This window comes from Mesocricetus auratus, unplaced genomic scaffold (genome assembly GCF_017639785.1).
Source record: "Mesocricetus auratus isolate SY011 unplaced genomic scaffold, BCM_Maur_2.0 Super-Scaffold_100037, whole genome shotgun sequence".
NCBI lineage: Eukaryota > Metazoa > Chordata > Mammalia > Rodentia > Cricetidae > Mesocricetus > Mesocricetus auratus.
Window position 1 is genome coordinate 5,055,115 of NW_024429215.1, and position 16,025 is coordinate 5,071,139.

Consider the following 16,025-nt stretch of genomic DNA (forward strand, 5'->3'; position numbering starts at 1 on the left):
GACATTAGACAAGGTACCATGTTACAATGAACAAAACCATGCCACTACATAAGTGTTTTGTGGGTCTTATTACAAGAGGATAGTCATATTCAACTAAAAGTATTGTTTGAGAACATTTGGTGTATTCAGTATTAGAATTTGTTGAAACATGAATGCAAATGGTTAGTTCAATCTTGAGTATATTTAGGCTCTTGGTGGTGAAAGGCCCTTGTTGGTAAAAGACCTTGTAATAATTTGTACCAATTGTTGCTGCATTAGGCCTATTAGTCTAATGCAGGATACAATGGAAATTTAGTCTTGTGAAATGACCTTTAGCAATCTTGAGAATGCAACCAGCTCAACAGATGCCCAAGATGCCAGTATTGGGTGTTCTGTGGATCAAGATGCCTCTGCTCAATGACACTATATTATTATAATATGAAAGTCATCACAGATTTCCAATGGTCAATTTGTAGACCTATGTACATTGAAGATGTCTGACCTTGCTGTACTCCTCATACGATATTGTTTTCTTCATTCTGTACTCATCTGTAAACACAGTTCTGGTGTATGGTAGCAACACCTGGGGATCTGGGTGGGGCAGGCTGGGCCAGCCTGACGGCTTGAGCTATGTAGAAAGTAGTGGGGCAGATGGGGTATCACTGAGGCTGAGGCAATCGCATGATCTAAGGAGTGACAGGGAAATGAAGCAGAGATTGTGTGGGCTTGGACATTTCAGAAGTACCCATGCACACCGGGCGTTGGTGGCACACGCCTTTAATCCCAGCACTCGGGAGGCGGAGGCAGGTGGATCTCTGTGAGTTCGAGGCCAGCCTGGTCTACAGAGCGAGTTCCAGGACAGCCTCCAAAGCTACAGAGAAACCCTGTCTCGAAAAACCAAAAAAAAAAAAAAAAAAAAAAAAGCGTGCGGCAGAAGTACCCATGCAAGTGCATGGTGAGATCTAGATTATAGGCGCTTTGTTACCTGAACCAGGGTATTATGGACTGGAAAACCCAGCGTTCTCCGAGAGACCTCTAGGATCTACCTCTTTCAAAACCAAACAAAGAACACATGGTATCTGAATAGCTTGTCGGCACAGGAAAGCTCCGCTCAGCTGCAGGACACCCTGTGTGGCGTCTGAGAGTTATCAGTCAGCAGTGCTGCGGGGGAACCTGAAACCCAGTGAAGCTGCAGGACAGGGAAACGGGCATCAGGAAGCTAACCAGGGGTTAGACTAGTTTATCTGCTGCTCTGCATAAGGCCATGCTCTCAAATTCTGTTGTGGGTATCTACCCATGTCTATACATTTTAGGTCTTTTCATTTGTCTTATGGTTGCCAGCATGGTCACAGAAGGATACTCTGCCGTGTTCCCATGCTATTGTGGCAATTACAAGGCTCCTCAAACTTAAATTCATCCGTGATTTATAATTCCTCCATTCTACCACTTGCCTATTCAAGAAAGTGGAGTTTGCCCCTGTGATTAGAGCTGTTTAGAAACTTGTCCCATGAAGCTGGTGCTTGTGCACACCTTTAATTCCCCCAGCACTTGGGAAGCAGAGGCAGGCCTATCTCTGAATTTGCGGCCAGCCTGATCTACAGATTGAGTTCCAGGACAGCCAAGGCTGTTATACAAACAAAACAAAACAAACTGAAAGAAATTAGTCCCAGCAGAATTCAATGCAGATTTGATAGAATATGAAAATATAAGGAATATAGAGATCAGCTCCCCAAGACCCCAACCCAGCGAGTCCAGCTTCAGGTGAGATTGGGTCTCTGGCTGGGACCACCTGCCCACCACCCATCCCCCTCCATCTTCGGGGCCGCTCCCGGCTTCCAGAAGAGCCGCCCACACAGGAAAGAGATCAGCTCCTCCAAGACCCCAACCCAGCGAGCCCAGCTTCAGGTGAGATTGGGTCCCCGGCTGGGACCACCCGCCCATCACCCATCCCCCTCCATCTTCGGGGCCGCTCCCGGCTTCCAGAAGAGCCGCCCACACAGGAAAGAGATCAGCTCCTCCAAGACCCCAACCCAGCAAGCCCAGCTTCAGGTGAGATTGGGTCCCCGGCTGGGACCACCCGCCCATCACCCATCCCCCTCCATCTTCGGGGCCGCTCCCGGCTTCCAGAAGAGCCGCCCACACAGGAAAGAGATCAGCTCCCCAAGACCCCAACCCAGCGAGTCCAGCTTCAGGTGAGATTGGGTCTCTGGCTGGGACCACCCGCCCATCACCCATCCCCCTCCATCTTCGGGGCCGCTCCTGGCTTCCAGAAGAGCCGCCCACACAGGAAAGAGATCAGCTCCTCCAAGACCCCAACCCAGCGAGCCCAGCTTCAGGTGAGATTGGGTCCCCGGCTGGGACCACCCGCCCATCACCCATCCCCCTCCATCTTCGGGGCCGCTCCCGGCTTCCAGAAGAGCCGCCCACACAGGAAAGAGATCAGCTCCCCAAGACCCCAACCCAGCGAGTCCAGCTTCAGGTGAGATTGGGTCTCTGGCTGGGACCACCCGCCCACCACCCATCCCCCTCCATCTTCGGGGCCGCTCCCGGCTTCCAGAAGAGCCGCCCACACAGGAAAGAGATCAGCTCCTCCAAGACCCCAACCCAGCGAGCCCAGCTTCAGGTGAGATAGGGTCCCCGGCTGGGACCACCCGCCCATCACCCATCCCCTCCATCTTCGGGCCGCTCCCGGCTTCCAGAAGAGCCGCCCACACAGGAAAGAGATCAGCTCCTCCAAGACCCCAACCCAGCGAGCCCAGCTTCAGGTGAGATTGGGTCTCTGGCTGGGACCACCCGCCCATCACCCATCCCCCTCCATCTTCGGGGCCGCTCCCGGCTTCCAGAACAGCCGCCCACACAGGAAAGAGATCAGCTCCTCCAAGACCCCAACCCAGCGAGTCCAGCTTCAGGTGAGATTGGGTCTCTGGCTGGGACCACCCGCCCATCACCCATCCCCCTCCATCTTCGGGGCCGCTCCCGGCTTCCAGAAGAGCCGCCCACACAGGAAAGAGATCAGCTCCTCCAAGACCCCAACCCAGCGAGCCCAGGTTCAGAAGAGCCACCCACACAGGAAAGAGATCAGCCCCTCCAAGACCCCAACCCCAGCGAGGCCAGCTTCAGCTTCAGCTGCAGTAAAGAAGGAGACCAGTGGAGACAGAAAGCCCCCACCAGCACCCACTGGAAGAAGAGATGGGAAGAAGACAGAATAAGAGATCACTCAGCAATAGAAACACCAACACGACCCCACCAGAATCCAGGGATCCAACACCAGCAAGACCTGAAAAGCACTACATAGATGAAGAAGAGGAGGCAGACCTTAAAAATTATTTCATGAAGATGATGGAGAGCCTCAAGGAAGAAATGAGGAAATCCCTTAAAGAAATAGAAGAAAAAACAAACAAAAAAATCCATGAAATGGGGGAAAAATTCAAGAAATAAACAAATCTCTCAAAGAATCTAAAGAGCACCAAGAAAAAACAACCAAGAAAATTAAGGAAACAGCTCAAACAGTTGAAGGATTGAAAGCTGAAATAGAAACGATAAAGAAAACACAGAATGAAGGGATGCTGGAAATAGAAAAGCTCGGTAAACGGTCTGGAATCACAGATGCAAGCATCACCAATAGAATACAAGAGATAGAAGAGAGAATCTCAGGTGTTGAAGACTCATTAGAGGACATAGCATCGTCAACCAAAGAAAATCTCAAAACCAACAAATCCTTAACACAAAATATCCAGGAAATATGGGACACCGTGAAGAAGCCAAACCTGAGAATAATAGGTATAGAAGAAGGTGAAGAACTTCAACTTAAAGGTACAGAAAACATATTCAACAAAATCATAGAAGAAAACTTCCCTAACCTAAAGAAAGATATGCCTATGAAAGTACAAGAATCTTACAGAACACCAAATAGGCTTGACCAGAAGAAGAAGTCACCTCGCCATATAATAATCAAAACATCAAACCTACAGAGCAAAGAGAAAATATTAAGAGCAGCTAAAGAAAAAGGCCAAGTAACATACAAAGGCAGACCTATCCGAATTACACCTGACTTCTCAATGGAAACGATGAAAGCCAGAAGATCCTGGTCAGATGTCCTACAAACGCTAAGGGAACAAGGATGCCAGCCCAGACTACTATATCCAGCAAAGCTCTCAATTACCATAGATGGAGAAAACAAAATATTCCATGACAAAGCCAGATTTAAACAATACGTATCCATGAATCCAGCTCTACAGAAAATGCTAGAAGGAAAACCTAGAGCCAAGGAAGATAACTACATTCACAAAGACACAGGCAATATAGAATCATACTTTACAAAACACTAAAAGAAAAAGGGAGGAGAAACTACACAAAATAACTTCACTAACAATAAATCAAGCGCAAACAAGGATCACCAATCAATGGTCATTAATATCCCTCAATGTCAATGGCCTCAACTTACCTATAAAAAGACACAGACTAGCAGAATGGATACGAAGACAGAACCCTTCCTTCTGCTGCATACAAGAAACACATCTCAACACCAAAGACAGACGTTATCTCAGAGTAAAGGGCTGGGAAAAGATCTTCCAATCAAACGGCCCCAAGAAACAAGCGGGCGTAGCAATCCTAATATCTAACAAATTAGACTTCAAATTAAAATCAATCAAAAGAGATGAAGAAGGGCACTTCATATTCATCAAAGGAAAAATACATCAAGACGAAGTCTCGATTTTAAATATCTACGCCCCAAATACAAAGGCACCTACATTCGTGAAAGAAACATTACTAAAGCTCAAAATGCACATAAAATCTCACACACTAATAGTAGGAGACTTCAACACTCCGCTCTCACCGCTAGATAGGACCTCCAGACAGAAACTTAACAAAGAAACAAAAGAATTAATAGAAGTTATGACCCAACTGGGTTTAACAGACATCTATAGAACATTCCACCCAAATACAAAGGGATATACCTTCTTCTCGGCACCACATGGAACCTTCTCTAAAATTGACCACATAATAGGAAACATAGCAAATCTCCACAGATACAAAAAAATTGGAATAACCCCCTGCATCTTATCAGACCACCATGCATTAACATTAGAATTCAACAATAACACAAATCGCAGAAACCCTACAAACTCATGGAGATTGAACAATGCACAATTGCACCATCCCTGGGTAAAGGAACAAATAAAAAAAGAAATTAAAGACTTCCTCGATTTCAATGAGAATGAAGACACAACATACACAAACTTATGGGACACTTTGAAAGCAGTGCTGAGAGGAAAGGTTATAGCACTAAGTGCCCACATGAAAAAACTGGAGAACAGTCATACTAGAGAATTAATAGCACAGCTGAATGTTCTAGAACAAAAAGAAGCAAACTCCCCCAGGAGGAGCAGACGCCAGGAAATAATCAAATTGAGGGCTGAAATCAATCAAGTAGAAACCAGGAAAACATTGAGAAGAATCAATGAAACAAAGAGTTGGTTCTTTGAGAAAATCAACAAAATAGACAAACCTCTGTCCAAACTAACCAAAAGACAGAGAGAGAACATGCTAATTAACAAAATCAGGGATGAGAAAGGGGACATAACAACGGACTCTGAGGAAATCAAGAGAATCATCAGGGCATACTTTGAAAATCTGTACTGCACAAAATTTGAAAATTTAAAGGAAATGGACAATTTCCTGGATAGATATCACTTGCCAAAACTAAATCAAGAACAGATAAATAATCTAAACAGACCTATAACCCCTAATGAAATAGAAGCAGTCATCAAAAGTCTCCCAAACAAAAAAAGCCCAGGCCCAGATGGCTTCAGTGCAGAATTCTACCAGAAATTCAAAGAAGAGCTCATTCCAATACTCGTCAAAGTATTCCACACTATAGAAGCAGGAGGCTCACTGCCAAACTCTTTCTATGAGGCTACAATTACCTTGATACCCAAGCCACACAAAGACACAACTAAGAAAGAGAACTATAGACCAATTTCCCTCATGAACATTGATGCAAAAATACTCAATAAAATACTCGCAAACCTGATTCAAGAACACATCAGAAAAATCATCCACCATGATCAAGTAGGCTTCATCCCAGGAATGCAGGGATGGTTCAACATTAGAAAATCTATCAATGTAATCCACCATATTAACAATCTGCGAAAGAAAAGCCACATGATTATCTCACTAGATGCTGAAAAAGCCTTTGACAAAATCCAGCACCCCTTCATGATAAAGGTCCTAGAGAGATCAGGGATAACAGGAACGTACCTGAACATAATAAAAGCAATATACAGTAAACCAACAGCTAACATCAAACTAAATGGAGAGAAACTCAAAGCAATTGCTCTAACTGAAAATATTCCCTAAATATTTTCATTATTCTGACAAAATGGCAGTTGTGTGTCATTTGTAGAATCTTATTTTGTTTTCTCCTTATCTATAGAGTGCAGTCCTGTGTTCAAAATCTAGATGCTTTCAGAAGAATCTCTTTGTCATAGGCTGGGCTTACTGATCAACCTGCAAATCTGTAATGCAGGACAGAGAGGTCTGGAAGGTAGAAAAAAATTATGATATTTTTAGAGGGATCTAAGAGATGGCTCAGTAAGGTAATAGCATATATTGTTTTTGAAGAGGACTTGAGTTCAGTTGTAGCATCCATGCAATGACTAACAAAGCAGGTCTGGAAATCTGCCTTCTTTTGACAGACACAAAAACAGGATATACATACATACAGATTATATATATCCAAATAACCAAATAGGAAATGAAATTGGATTTGCTACATTGTTTTCCTAGAAATAATTGTGGAATGTTGTACTGTAAATAATCTCAAAATTATTTTATTGCATATGTTATTGGCTTTCTATGTAAGAGTACTAAGGAAAATATAATTTATTTTGCTATGTTTGTGAACAATGGCAACCCTATTCCATTTATATCACTCGTTTGTTTATTTCACTATTACATGGATTTTATTACTCTTATTTTAGCATTTTGTAAAATTAGGAAAAAATCTTCCATTTAGGTTTGTTTCCTGATCTCCTAACTTTGAAGGTTTGGTAGGTTTGGGTAATTTTTTGGATTCTGTTTCCTTTGCAATTAGTTTTCCCATTTCCCAGCAGGACTTTTGAAATAATTATTTAGTATTTCTGCAGAGTATTAAGCTCTGTCTATATTTTCTTTCGAATGACATCTGTTTTCTGTCTTCACTAAATTACTCAATGGTGTTTCTTGCAATAATCTGTATTACTTCATTTGCTTTGCATAAATTGCCCATTGCTCTTTAAACAACTTTCTTAAAGTCTTTAGTAATTATTAATTATTGCAAGAATGTACCATAGTTATTTCATACAAAAGCACATGTGTGATATATTTGAACCTTATATGAATTTGAGTTTTTTTGTTATTGTTGAAGAAGTTGCATACCTGACTTACTTGCATGTTGGCTGCAGTAAGTTCAGTCCCCACTGACACTGTGTCTCTGTGTTCTTTTTGATGCATTGTCTGCAGGGTTTGTTACTGTGGGGACCTTGAGTGTGGACACTTACTAGGCAGAGCCTGAATTTCATTGAACATTAGCTGAGAATTTTGTTGATGACTAAGGGTGTATAACATGGAGATTCCAGACAGAAAACTGGTTTCATGAATCAGTGGGAAAAACAAGATGTGTACCACCTATGATGAGTGCTGCTTCCTGACCAATTTTAATGGGTGCCCTGAGTGTTCAGCAATTCTTGTTTCATTCTGCTTCTTGTAAACAGTCCAAAATGGTTACTCAGCAAAAGTGGTAGCATATGCATTAAACGCTTGAAAGAATTTTCCGTCTGTGTTTGGGGTAGTGAGTGTGTCCAGTTCGAACTCTACGGAGTGGTATCAGGGAGCCAGGTACAGAGAGGGCAGAGTTGTGATGCTGTGATGATTGACCTAAACCTGACTCAATTGAGAGTTTCTATAGCGATAATGCAGAATGCTATTCCAGGAATGAAAACATCAGGCCTTATTTTGTGTCTTTTCCTTGAGTAGAATGCTATGAATTTATCTAGACCTGTCTGAATATGGGTGCAAGGTTACTTACTGAATGCTGGGCAACTCATAACTGGTTCCACCACCTGTTGTTAACTGTCAATAGACATTCTGGGAAGGTCCCAAACTGAGGCACATCTGAGCTCTGATGAACTGTTGGCCCCTGAATCTCCTTAGGCATTGTGCCAATGACCAGGGTGGTATGGTCAGGTCCAGAAGTTTCTTCACTGCATTCTTCCTCATACTCTGCCTCTGGCTCTTCTATTCTTTCAACTATATCTCCAAAGATATTCTTGGGACCTGGACAGGCTTGTGAGGAGAAAGGTACAGTTGATCAGAATAAAGAGGATAGAAAAGATGGGCTCAAGGGTTCTTATATGATCTTTGTCTTATGACAAGAAAGTTTATTAAAAAGAATAGCATACTGTATACAGTTTTGCATGAAAATAAAAATGGGAGTCCACAAAGCTTATACTATAATGGGATGAAGGAAGTGAGAATCTAGTCAGCCCATATTGCACAAGGGGAGCTCATGATATCTCCATGACATCAGAGGCCAAGCATACAACAGCCTTGGGACAGATAATCCCAACACCTTAAGCTGAGAAGACTTGGGTTCTGAGAGTCAGAAGATAAAATTCCCTCCCGAAGTCTCTTGTCTCAGACAATTCTGACTCTGCCAATCATATTCCTGGTCTTAGAAGAGGGACTGTATTCTTTCTCTATACATGAGCCTGAAGAAAAGCTTCAGGTTGATCTAACATCACAGGCCCTTGAGTCAAGGAGAAGGTGTTACAGATGTTGCACTTAGCATAGTGCACTCCAGCATCATTTCATATCTCAGGTTGCCCATTATTGTCTTATGTACTAATATTGTCTGTGCATTGTGATAAGAAGATTCACTGACGAATACTGAATACAGCATTGTTCTTTCAACGTAAGCAAGTATTTATCAAGAAATTTGCCGTTGGAACTTTTTTGATAAACTACAGTTGTGTACCCGATATTAATGCTGTCTCTGGATGGAGCCTTAAATCGAGTCAGACACTGGTTGACTATAGGAATTATTCATCTATTTCTTTCATAAACTACCATATGCATGATAACATACATAAGAAAAAACTTGCTTTGGCTAATTCTTCCAAAGGCATAAGGGTACATAAGGGCAGGGAGGTTGGACAATAAGAAGCCATGTTGACAGAATAGAAAGCTGATGACATCCTCAACCACAATCCCTAAGGAGGGAGACAGAAAAAAGATGACTTATTCCCCCAGTGATAAATTTATTTAACAATATTCCAGCAACACAGTTTCCCCAAATGCTTTGAATAACTGGAGATTTTGAGTTCAAATTCATGTCTATGGGTGATTCTCATTCAAACCAGGACAATCAGACTCCTAACATTTATGCTACCTTTCTGTCAGAGGTCATACTTTAGAGGAGTTTAATGTCAATGTAGAAAGTAGGCCTTGGAATTTTCATTTGTTTCTGAGGCAATCTCACTATGTAGCCCTGCCTGGCCTGTAACATAGTAAGGAGACCAAGACAGCTTCCACTTCACATAGATCTTCCCGCCTGACCCTTCCGAATGCTAACATTAGAGACCTGCTTTGCCCCACCATTCCAGGCTTGAATTTTATTTTTGTCTTTTAATATTGCTGCCAGAATGCAGCTATACTTTTGTTCATTTCTTTCATCTGTCATTTCTTTGATTGAGTGAATCAATTCCATTGCTTTGTCTTCAAGCCCCGAACTTAGTTCTCCCTCCTCCATCCTAGAGCACAGGCTTTTCCTTGAGTTATTATTTAATTTATTCTTTCCTTCCTCACATCATCTCAGGTTGGGATTTCCTGGGTTTTCTACCTTCATATAATGCAATGTTCACATCCTGCATTGTCCCATTAATTCCTTATTCGTCTGCTTGTGTTTTCTTGGCCTTCCCTGGGTTTGTTAGATATTAATGTTATAAGGATTGATTGAAGATATGATTGGACCACTTAATGTGCTTTTGGAAGCTCCACAGATATGATTGTAAGTATTAACCTTTGCTGTGTAAAATTTTACCCTTAACTTTCCATTTGAGATGTATACACTCTGTGATGTAAGTAAAGAGGTCATTTTTATTTTTGGGTTATTTCTTTTTTATTCAGACATTTTCTGTTTACATACCCTTACCTGCATGGTAACTCACTTATAGACCAGGCTCTCCTGGAACTCACAGAGATCTGCCTGCCTCTGCCTCCAGAGTGCTTGGATTAAAGACCTGAATGACTATGCCCAGCTTTTGTACTCATCCTCAGGATTCCTTTGTAAACTACTGCACATGTGTTTGAGCTATGTATGAGGGAGTCCCAGCATCTCATACAGTTCAGTAAAATTCTCAAAGGAAAAATGCTTTCATGAGGTTTCCTGCCTTCTTCATGAGTAGTGTCCTTTTGGGAAGTGTTAGGCTTTTCTCATTTTTGTTTTACTATTAATTGTGTGTAATATTGTCCCCACAATCTTACACTTCCATCTCACTCCTTGAGTTTTGATGGACTGTTGATTAGAAGTGGGACTCAAGCTATACAATGTGAAAATGCTCCCTCAATACCATTCTTCTCAGTCTGTTTGACTAGTAGGAAATAGTTTCTATACCCCTCCATTTTGTTTTCTCTTTATCTACTGAGCACAGTGTTAGAAAACCAGGTGCTTTCTGAAGAAAGTCTTTCCCATATGCAGGACTCACACTGCTCACCCAGACCTGCTCACCTGAGAAGCAAAGAAGGAGCCCTGAAAGGTGAAGAGAGGAGATGGTAGCAAAAGATCTAGGTATGTTGGGGTGGTGAGGAAATTTGGTGAGTGCTTTAAGAAGTAATATGCTAGTGGATCACAGAGGCCAGCCCATACTACTATAGCTTGCAAAACTTCCAGTCACAATGCATGGATAAAATAAGCTATTCCATGATAAAACAATTTTAAGTAATATCTACCCACAAAACCAGCCATGCAGAGGGCAATAGGTAAGGAGGCAATAGGTTGGAGGGTAAGCTCCAACATAAGATTAACCACATCCAATAAATCACAAGGAATAAATACTCCAAGGCCAGCAAATCAAAAGGGGATACAGTCACATACACCAAGAACAAAAGTAATCAATGAACACTCATTAATATCTCTCAACACATCAGTTGTCTTAATTCCTCCGTTAAATCAAGAATAACAACAGATGCACCAACAGGATTTATCCTTCTGCTACATCCAAACATCACACCTTAACATCAAGGATAGACATAACCTATACTGGCTGATTTTTTTGACTTTATTTGAGTTTTGGGGTCCAGCCTGTGTTACATTTTGGTACATGAATTATCCATATGTGAAAGAAATTATCATTCTGCTGAAAGTGAATTAAGAAAAGACCCATACTCAGTGCTATGCTTTAGTTTATATTTTTTTTATGTACTGGCTGATTTTGTGTATCAACTTGACACAAGCTAGAGTCATCAGAGAGGAAGGAGCCTCACTTGAAGAAATGTCTCCATGAGATCCAGCTGTAAGCCATTTTCTCAATTAGTGATCAGTGAGGAAGGATTCAGCCAATGGTGTATGGTGCAATTTCTGGGCTGCTGGTCCTGGGTTCTATAAGAAAGCAGACTGAACAAGCTAGGGGAAGCAAGCCAGTAAGCAGTTCCTTCTCACAGGCTTTGCATTAGCTCCTGCCTCCAGTATCCTGCTCTGTTTGAGTTCCCGTCTTGACTTCATTCAGTAATAAACAGCCAGGCTAAAGTATAAGGCAAATAAACCTTTCCTCCCCAACTTCCTTTTTGGTCATGGTGTTTCATTGCAACAATAGGAACCCTAACTAAGACATCACCTAAGTGGAAGGGGGAAGGTATTCCAAGCAAATGAATCTAAGTAGCAAGCTGGTGTAACCATTTTAATATCTGACAATCTATATTTCAAAACTATTCAGAATAGATAGGGAAAGAAACAACATACATCAAATGAGAAAAATCTACTAAGAGTCCATTGCAATTCTTAATATTAACAAAAAAACACAAGGGCACCCAAATTCATAAAAGAAACACTAATATAGTTAAAATCACATATTGACCCTCACACGATGCTAGTGGGTGACTTCAGTGCCCCATGCTTGTAAATAGAATTGTTTCAGCAGGTTACTATTTGTTTTCAGTGAAGTTATGAAGGAATTTCCAAGAGACTTACTGAGGATAGAAGTCATCTTAAATTTTCTATTAATACTATTTCTTTGAAGATCTGTAAAAATGAATTCTCCCAGATAATCTTTGACGTGATGAAATTCTACTGCCCAGGACATTTGACTGAGGTATTTATTAGCTCTGTGGACTGACACTGAAGACAGCACGCCACCGTCCTGTCACATCTTCGACTGGACTAAATCCTATGTAACAGTGAAACATTTCCCCGATGGCAGAGAGAGGACTTTCTTTTAGATGTGGTTTTAGTGGAGACACGGGGCCTTTGGGTCAGAAATGCCGAGGCATCTCACACTGCTCACAGCGGATTAAAGCCGGTGATTCAAAAAAGTACAGGCAGTGCAGTTCCACTGAGCCCCTCCTCTTCCTCGGTTTCCTGAATCTTTGATGCTTTGACTGTGGACCCTTGATCTTTGGATTTTGGTGGCACAGGACCTACAAATCGAGTATTGTCCTAAAAATTATGAATAGCACTTGGGGTTGAAATGAGGTCCTCGGGCTTGAAATAGATCGGCTTCTTTGGTTAAGCAGTCAATGTCAATCTGGAGTTGTCTGGAGTTCTCAACTGCTGCATTTCTTCGAGGGAAGGTATTTGGGATATGGAATTTGATCTAGTCAGGTGCCTTCGAGTTAGATTGTTTTCCATCTCATTGACCTCAGATTTGAGTTTATCCAGCTTTTTCTTCTGCATCTCGAGCTCTCCCGGAAGCTGTTCCATCCTGGTCTTCTGGTGCACCAGCAGAGCTTGCGTGTAGGCGGCAGCAGAGCTTGCGTGTAGGCGGCAGCATCAGATCTCATACTCAGTTTCTGTGCTCCGCTTATTCTATGCACAAGTGCTAAAGCAGGGTGTGTGATTGTTGAATATTCTCAGTTTCTACAAATGGTCAGGATGATTTAGAAGATTTGTAAGCTCAAAGGTAGGGGCACCACCCCTGGGGAAACTGGGTGGGGGAAGCTTTATTGGGAGAAACAGTAATTTTGAAAGTATATTTTGTTTTGGGTTGAGTGACCACCATGCAATGAGATGTTGCTACTCCCTAATACTTGGCTTTTCTTTGGGAGGCTGGTGATGGATGAAGGCAGGACCCAAGCTCACTTGCCCAGTCATATTTCTGGAGGTTGTAGATGCCCCAGAGTTTGTGGCTATGAAGAGTGTAGGTTGATTCCGCATGCCTTGCTCATCTCCTGTGGTGGGACTGGATGAAATATAGACCTGAAGTTGACTATGCGAGATCATTTCATCAGTACTTGGAGGACTGGCAGCCATGTAAATAATGGAGTGATTTCTATTTAAGGTCTGACTATTGACCAATAGAGGGAGTGCTAGCAGTTTGAGGTCCAGAAGAACCCAATTTTGAAGAACTGTTCCTTTGTAGGGGTTCAAGTTTGATTTTGATCTGTTTTTTATCAAGGTCCTGTAGAAATATTCTGTATGTTTCTGGACGTTATGTTGGCTATGGGCAGAAGACTGAGCTGCCAGATGAATGAATTGGTGGCAGTTGTGGAGAAGTTGGTGAACTGATAGGCATGTAGACATGAGAGGTTGGATGGCCCTGCTGATTCAGCTTGTGGGTTGAGGTATGTGGCAAGGGATTGGGTGCAGGGTAAGTAGTCCATGGACCAGGCTGCAAAGGTTGATAGGCTTGCTACTTACCCTGCATCCGATCCTTTGCCATGGGATTAAACTGAGACACCTTGCCAGAGTGCTGCTGTGTCTGTTGAGGTGTACCTCTAGGAGTTGTAATATAAGGTCTAATATAGATAGAATTTGCCTGTGAACTCTTAAGTACAGGTGGAGGTACACCATGTATGTGCAAAGATGTAGGAGTACTACAACCAGTCTGTATGTTTGGGGCTAAGGTTACCATAATAGGATTAAACCTGGAAATTCGTTGAGAGAGGTTTGATGTCCCTTTGCTGCCTAGGTGAAATCCAAGATGTGGTGTTGAATTTGAAGACATATGTTTCTGTGAAGCCAGCATCTATGGTCTAATGGTGAAAAAGAAAGTAGTATGCATTGTCTGTACAAATCTGCAGTGAGCTCCCCCAAGCCTTCTCTGCGATACAGATCTCTCATGTCTGCTTTAAGTGATTTCTTCATTATTTTCTTATATGTATAGTGTAATAGACTTTTATTAACTAATGTTCTTTTTCTCTTTTAGGAGGCACAATCATGTTCCTTTTTAAGCCTTACTGAGAAAAGAAATGCCATAAGATAAAAAGCATTAATGAGATGAAACTATACACAAATAACTGTCCTCTCCTGCTCCTGCCCTTTGTCCCCATGGATGCCAACGCTATGAGAAGACAAGCAGGTGCTGCAGGTACTTTGCAGGAAACACTGCCAGCATGTTGGTGGGTCACACTGTACACTGACCTTAGCAGTTGGTGACCAAATATGTTGTTTTGTCTTCTTCAGCAGCTTCAGACAAATATTATTTAATCCCACTGACATCTTGCCACATGTGTGGTAGCCCACAGAACTTCATGGAGATTCTCTTTGGGAATGTTCAGTTTCAGAAGTAACCACAGCAGCAGAACCAACCCTTTTCATCCTCTTGGAAAGGAGTGTAGTTGCTGTACCATTGGCACAGTCCATTTCTAAACCCGACTTGGTGCATTCTGTGTCATTATGAAACATAGTCATCTTTAGGACAAGTGAAGAAAATGCTGGAAAGAAGAAAGAAAACAAGCAGACTTGAACACTGAAGCAACCTCAGACATCTTTTTCATTTGATGATATATTTTTGTAAGGAAATCAAATATTCATATGATCAGGAATGTATATAACTTAATGAAATCAAGAAAATCTAACAGTATGCATTTAAAAAGAATTATGAAATTATCATGCTTACAATGGAGCTAATGGAAGTGCTGAAAAATATAGCAGAAGATAGGAAATTGTCCCAGTGTAAATGTTCAAAAGAGGCTATGTTTTAAATAAACAGGATTATTATAGATAATCCTCAGAAAGGTCAACAGAGTCTTGGCTTCCAGACTTTGCATCATGGATATGAAAAGAAATATGGCAATCACAGGTCACTAGACACCAGACGCCAAACCTCATACATTTGATGCGTCTTGTTTTAAAAGAAGGCCTTGTTTTTCGCTTTCTCTGCAGTTATGTGTGAAGATTGGCAAATCAGTTTTTACTTGTTTTATTAATAAAATGTGACTTGGATATCTTGAGTTGATGGTTTTGTGACTTAGCTGGGTAAACTATCTTTGTAACAGGTAAGTTATTTATAAAAATTAAAAAACTATAAAAATTAATTTTCCAAGCACAGATAAGTATAACAAATACATAGTGTGTTTGTAGTAGTTTGGTATATACCTGGGACTGAGGAGCCGGAACTTAGTGTTGATGGGGAATAAGGAATGTGACAAGCATAGTACATTTGAGGCAGAGGCATTGAAGGTGGTGTTCGTGTTTGCGATGATAACTAAAGACAGGGTTTCCAAACGTTCAGAGACTGAATAGCAGGATTCCATTGTGGCTAAAAGCTTTGGGGATGAGACGCAAGACTTACTGCCAGGTATGGGATATTCAGTATGAATGATTGGTCAAATTGTAACAAGATTCCCGGCAAATGATATAATTCTTGTCATTACTCATGGCTGCTATCAGAACTAGTAGGCAAGATACATAGAAATTAAGCTGAAACTCTGCCTGTTAGGTACTTCAAGACGCCCACATGATCTTTCTTCTTTTACCTTTTGAAAAATATGATATTTTTATTAATTAATTGAAGACTGTAAAACCCCAATTTTGAGGTTGGGTTGCATTTAATTGAGTCCCTTTGTTATAT

At 41.7% G+C, this 16,025-nt stretch overlaps 1 pseudogene; it reads right to left on the minus strand.

Annotated features, from left to right (window-relative positions):
- Positions 1–12,486: 12,486 nt before the first annotated feature.
- LOC101835657 lies at positions 12,487–14,198 on the minus strand (annotated as a pseudogene).
- Positions 14,199–16,025: the final 1,827 nt, after the last annotated feature.